This window comes from Schistosoma mansoni, chromosome W (assembly GCF_000237925.1).
Source record: "Schistosoma mansoni strain Puerto Rico chromosome W, complete genome".
In the NCBI taxonomy this organism is placed as follows: domain Eukaryota; kingdom Metazoa; phylum Platyhelminthes; class Trematoda; order Strigeidida; family Schistosomatidae; genus Schistosoma; species Schistosoma mansoni.
Window position 1 is genome coordinate 7,709,330 of NC_031502.1, and position 7,354 is coordinate 7,716,683.

The window sequence follows — 7,354 nt, forward strand, 5'->3', positions numbered from 1 at the left end:
GGCTCGGTTACGCATCTCATGCACCTGATAGCCAGCTTAGACTAAACTCTTATCGATAACCTTTCAAATATATGTTCGAACCACTTCATTTCTGATTTAATTGGGTCGGCATACTCTAATTATAAAGATGTCCCCCTCTTTAACTCAACTTTAGGTGATCGATCTGGTTAAGTATAAACATCCCAGTAGCTGATATCGTGTGCTAGCTAAGGTGCGTTACTACTCTCGCCTGCGCACTACTAAGATTTGCCAAGTTTGGTTCCTTCCCTTAAAAGGTTTATCAAACTTGATTAGCAACAATTATAGACTTGTAAGCAAAGATGGTTAGTGGCTAGCAATGGAATCCGGTTTGACGCGCGTTTCGTCCTATCCAGGACTCATCAGCTTGATGTACCTGCATCATAGACTTGGTATTCACTTCGGTTCGTATCATTTGACTCATTCCCACTTTATATGAATAACCCAGGAGGAATTCTGGAATATTTGATTCTTCAGAAGGCATCTTGCACACCAATCGTGGCAGGTTGGAAGCGTCATTGTGGAAAGTATTTATCATTTATGACAGTCAGCACATTATCATACGAAATAGCTTTATGTTTACAATTACATAGAGAAACGTTATAAGTAAGCTTTTAGCCCTCAAAGGTTACTAGAGTAACCAGCGATAAATTCAAAATACATAATATTCTTAAAAAGGCTGTAGGGTGATAATTATCTGCTAGCTTTAATTAAACATTCAATAATCTGAGTACGGCAACCATATAGTTGTGGTGACAGTGGAATAACACCCTATCTTTGGGTTTCGCCTGGAGAAGTTGAATGGTGGGTGAGAAGCGAAAGGCTGACATGGGAGTAACTGTGCCGCTCCTCCATGTCGGCCTGGTCACTGTGTGTACTTCTTTATATCAAATATATTCAGTTAGCAAGATTACATTTGTTATTCGAAAGCAGTACCCCTAACTTCCACGATAAGGTCAGTCAGTGACGAAAATGGTGTGACTGACGCAAGTTCATGTAGACTAAACAGTTATATCACCTTCATTCAACAATATTATATTGAATACGTTTTTCTAGTGACATATCAGTGATACTCCTTGATTTTAAGTACTATCAATATATTCGCCAACTGCTTATAGAATTTACAGGCATTAATGAGGATTTGACACGACCCAGCTGTTTAAATATTCTTATTTACGCAAATTCACCTTTAATTTCTATGTCAATCGAACTGAGTAACTATTGTAAACCCCGTAGCGGTTTGTAATATCTTGGTCGTGTCTGTTAAGTGGCATGCCTCCTGTAACATAATGTTACATGAAAATAAATTGATATTATAGTTATAAACATTGGGGTTGGTAGACCTTATACTATAAGGCTGAAATCGAAATAACCGGCTTGTGCATCTTGTTAAAATACTGAAGTCGATCTGCTAAGTTTTACTAGGATCATGTAACGGGTGAACTTACATAGCTTTACTCTGAAGGTAAGTCATCCTAAGGACGCGTGGTTAGACATATCTTAAGCTAGTGACCATGATATCCTCTTCTCTAATAAAATTGTCCCCATAGTTGTCTATTCATATAGCTTTAGTAGCATAAACTGCTGCCCTCAGCTAAACATACTGTGATCTCAAAATGCACGGACTAACAAACTGACTGGAAGTAGTTCAGTCCAGTGGTTGAACTACCCTACACCAAACGTCATCAAAGACCTGAAACCATACTAAAGCAATAAAGTCGAACATAAAGAAATAAGTTTGCACAAGATGTTTGCGAAGTTACCGGGTATTAGGACATTCCTTAGGCAAATAAGGCGGATAAAGTTAAAATGTTTAGGTATATGCATAATGATGAATCTCATTGAATAAAGTTGCGTGAATTGGATGGACATAGGAGTAACCTCAATGATTTTAAAACTGGAATATTTTTGTCAAGGGAAATGACGTATTGAACCATTTGTCTTGTTTGGTCGTATCAACAGTTGTAATTGACATCATGTTGGTATTGTTTCACCAGTGGGTAAATTTGCTGTAGTTGTTAAATAGACAGATTCTTGATTCATTCTTCCTTCACTAGTTCTGGTTTGGCAGTTAGGTATGGTCAATTGAATTGCGTCTCGTCCTCTGTAAGGACGTCGATATTTCACCCGTGACTGGTTAATTTAGCAAGCACCTGGATTCATGTTGTCCAGAAAGTTGTTCCCTTGCAAGCAGCACGTCACGGAGGTCATTTTGAAAAACGAACAAAACAGTGAAAATTTGAGCAAATCATGAAAATGTGGCCTATTTGTGGTTGTTTATGTATTGATTCAACCCGTGCTCTGATTTTTTTCACACAAATGGTAGACTGCGAGTGGTGTGATAAAATTTAAAAGGCAGACGAGACTTGGGAAGATACATGATTTTTAAGACTTCACTGTTTTAATTATCTATGCTCATGTAACCGGTTGCAATCCAGCACTATACTTCTGTTTGTTAGAAATCAAACTTTGGGTAATAAACTGGTAGTATCTCTGCATAAACTGACTCATGGTAATTCTATTCAACTTAGCGCATAAATTCTCCGCATGATTTCACCATGAAAGTAGTGGCTTTTTAGGGTCCTAAGGTTAAGAAAAGGCAAATATCGCAAACAACAGTCAAAAAGGACATAAAAAAGGCTTTGAAACAGTAAATCTGAAGCCATACTTAACTACCTGAGATTTATCTCGGTAATCTACCGGCTGTTGTCTCAAGAAGTCAGTTTTCTGATCTCCCTTCCTTGTCTTGTCCTTAAATTTACTTGTCTTAGTAATCCATCCATGCCATGTGTTACTCTCCATCAATCATAAAAGCCACTTGTATCTCTCAGAGAGATCAGAACGTAACACCACTGAGTCACCTTTTCTTGTACTTCTCTGTGATTGGAACCATTTGTATCTGCATCGAAACGAAGATTCGCTGTCTTCGGACCACCGCTTCCGAAACACGTATCACAAATATTCCACCCATCTCCAGTTTTAGAATACCTGTCACTTCATAGAGTAACACTGAATCCGATTTCACTGTCTTGAGACAGCTTGGACGTTGCTATCACCTTGCAATCATTTGAATCATCCGTAATAGGAGTCAGAGGTTTATTGTTGACAATACTTCCGGCTTCTCCAATGAAGGTTCCAAGGCACTGATCTGTCAAAAACCGTATATTTATGAAGGCACCTAGTGCCTTACGAATAGAGCTAACCATGCGTCCTCAGACCTCCTCAGTGAGGATTGAGGTGCCAATCGATTCCTTTCCAAAGCAACCCAACATGTGCAAGCTCCTGTATTTATTCCCGAAGATATCTGATTCGTTCACGGTCAACTCCATGACACTTGATCTTTTATCACTATATCTCTCTCTTGGGTAGCCCCTTGTACTGTCAAACCTTATCAATTCATTGATAAACGAGTCAATAGAAAAGCTGTATAGGACCTACAGATGGAGAGTGCACAAATTTAATCTAGTAACTATAGCACCGCGTTTCTCGAAAGTTCTCCTCTGGGTTCGAAATAATCTATCCTCGCTGATGTGAATGTGTAGTCACTGTAGCGATGAATAAATCTGGGTAAGTAGTTCTGAAACTCTTCGACATCGATGCCGACGCACTTCACTATCCTCCAGAACGAAGGTTTTCATGGTTAACCTGGACATCAATGTTTTTATTACAATACCAATATGAAAATTTCTTTGTAGTCCATGGAAATTATCGTACACACAGTCACGTAGTTCAAAATCGAACACTAAACTACGAATGCTTTTGTTTTCGAAAAGTTCTTCTGATTTCTTGTGCGTCATCATTTTGTCAGAATACATTCCTAGGCCACTCTCAAGACGACATTATAATTCCTTTATCTTCAGTGTTGAGATTAAGAATATTATCAACCACACATTTCAGAAAACAGATCATACCCAGCAAGTACTTACACAGACAATAATAAAAATCAAGGTAATATAGATGTTCGTAGCCCACAACAAACACTTGCATTAGTTGTGAACCCTGAAAACAGAAACACTTTTTCACTGGGTTTATATTAATTTCCACTAGTTCATCTATAGATTATATCATATCGAGATTATCATATTACCTTGTATATCGGGTACATTTTACACCTTGGAGGTAGATCTTGAATTTCATTTACACGTTAATACATACCCATCGTGAACTTTTCTAAATATCTTATTGGCCTCCAACAGTCGACAGTAACTGGTTTCTGTTCACTGATTATACCAATTGAATCAAAAAATACTCAATTGTTAGCTACTGTAGCACTTAATAACTTGGCGCATAATCTTTAAAATCCTTCATGTACACACGATCACTGATTTTAGTGTTAATCTGGCTTATGGTCAGTAACTGTGTATTCATATATTTTATTTAGCTAACGAGCTCTTTACTCACCCAGTTTCCAGCTATGAATAGTAATTCCAGTAAGAGACAAATATCACATTCTTCTTTTAAACAAAACAAACTGTAGAAATCTGTAGTCCCTATTTCTGAAGAATTAGTACTTGACAAAGTCCAAACTTCATCTTGTGAACTCTACTCTTATTTGTAAATATCTTTGTCGCTGCCTGATTTTCTGCGTGACAACCCCTCCATCTCTCCGAGCGGTATGCCAACGGTAAAACCAGTTGATACAAAAAGTGCAGTACCCATGTATACTGAAAAGTCAGCACAGCATATCCATCAGCATGGTTTAATAAGGCCGAAATCCAACATTTCGGAAACAAATGAGTTCAATATTTTACCTCATGCACACCAAAATACTGATAACTATAGTACTGATATCCGTCAGTCACGAGACTGTCTTGCCGAAATTATTGATGAACCCAACCAGATAGCACCGCACACACATACATGGGCCCTTAACCTCAAATAACTCACTGACGTCAGACGTACAGTAGTACCTCCTCATAATGCGGCTTCATACAATTTCCCTGACAGTACACTCCTAAGGGATATTTGCCTCCGAGCACGTTGTATGCTGAAAGTCAACTACCAAGTCATCCGTCTTAGAAAAAAGTCGAACAAATCAACGTGCCCTCTCCTATTTAAATTTAGCCGCTGTGGCGGTGCTATGCAGTATATTAGTCTGATTAATTATATTAACTCATTGATTCAATATAAAAACGTGAAGCTCACTCCAGATATAACATACTGTCAACGTCCTGTGAGAAGATGTAAGACGATGGGATAGCATGATCACCTAACAGCAAATAACTGACTGGAGGCAGTTCTTAACACTTTAAAAAGTTTTAAGTACATGCACAATGAGCATAATTTGAATACGCGAACGACAGACCACTCTGTAGACCTAAGTGAGTCCGAAGATCAGAAACCTCTGAACAAGATATGGATTCCAACTGGCACTAGGGAAAGTAACGATATTATTAGTAATAAGCCAAGATGTTTGCGTAGTATAGTACTTGGATATGAACCATGTGACGACTCACAACCAAAGAACCTAATCAAGTAAAAACTGGTCCTCCCAAAGATATTACACAAGATGACCCGAAAGAATTTGAATTCAACCCACAGATACAAATAAACTATCCAGATCCGGCGAAGAAGTGTGAAAAGGCGGAATCCACGATATCAAAGGAGGGACTGAGTATGATTCAACGCAACTTTTCAACAGCTCTTTCCTTAACACTGAACACATTTTCCCCGCTGATATCATATAACCTACTCTCAACGCCTTCAATTTGAAAAACTAGCGGTTGGAACAAGTATAACAAACCTTTGAACGCTCAAACTAGTGTTGGAGGTACCATTCGTCCAACAAAGCTTAGAACTATTATAGCGAGGCATGTCGCTCAAGTCGTTTCGCACATAAATCTTAGAAGAGTTCCAATCTCTAAACAAATTTGTTACACGGTTACCACCAGTATGTAACACTGGGTTATTTCAAACCTTGAATTCCTCAATACCACACTTTAGACTCGAATTGAGTGACCTAGCTATGTGACCTTTTCTTGAACACTAATAATAACGACCACATTTTTTACTCCCTGCCTTATTTACATAACGTCCACCATCGGTACCGCCATACAGTCCATAACCTTGTGACTACTTTTACAAAGCCAGGAAATTACAAATTTTTTGGATAGCTTATCTCGTCCTCAGCCAAATTAAGCCTTGCTCTCCCATAAGATTAGTCTTCATTACCATTTCTACTAATTGCTGAATTATTTGGCACCACCCTACAATATCGCTTTCGGACAACCCTGACCCTTTCTTATACAAAGGCAGCCAACCCTTCAAGTTCGATTCCTTACCGCCTGTTTTGGTATTAACGGCAGCTTTTGTGAATCCTGCGGTAGACATATGACGGTAGTATCAAAATTGACTATGGAGTTTACATCAGTTCAGATAGTACACATTTATCACGTAGCTTGGTTGAGATCAAGTCAGATTCTGATCATCTTTGTTACAGTTGAGTGAATCCCCAATCAGTTTACGGGTAACCAGGTGTTTCCTTTCATATAGATCATACTAACTTGCTCTGTCATAATTCAAATGACAAGCCAAAGAGCTGCAAGCCCTAATTACATTCCTGGCTTTTCGTTTGCAGTAGATTAACGGATATGACAACATTTGACTCATCGAACAATTTACGCTTAATAATGCTAATAAGCTGGCTAACAAAACGGCGACATTGATGAGGTTGTTTATGAAAATGTATTATTTCAACCCTGGAAAAACCAACGTTATTAACAGTATTGAAAGAATTATCTTTGATCTAGTGGAGCTATTGCATTCTGTACTGCTAGGTGATTCTCTAAAACGGGCGTTACAATCAGTATTAAGCTCTGGATACCTTTACACCTCAGCATTTATCTAACTTCTATCAACAGGTAACTGGTCACTTTCTCACAAATCTCGCACTCCTATTCAGCAAACTTTATGTTGTCTTGAAATTTCAACGCCTTGAGCTCTATTTCCAATTTGAGCCTCCATTCTAACAGTTTCCTCTTAAATAATCCCTAATTTTATGCACGTGTTGCAGGACCAAGCCGATTAAAACTCTGAACACTCGAATTATGGTCAGATTTTTCCTCGTTACCATGGAACAGTTCACAGTCAACTTTGGAAAAACCACCTCTAAACTCCTTATTCTCCCTAGGCCTTTTGCTTGTTAATGCTGTAGTATATATCAATAATAATTTATTCCCATAAGCCACACAAAGCATGCCGATCTGCAGGCAAGGCTGAAGTTTTGCATATGTTGCCAAATATGCTGTATTCATCCGGTTTGTTTGACGCTTTTTAAGGAAGGTTTCTTCGCAGGAGCGGGATAAAAAAATGTTGGTGTGTAAAGGCAAGATTCCTG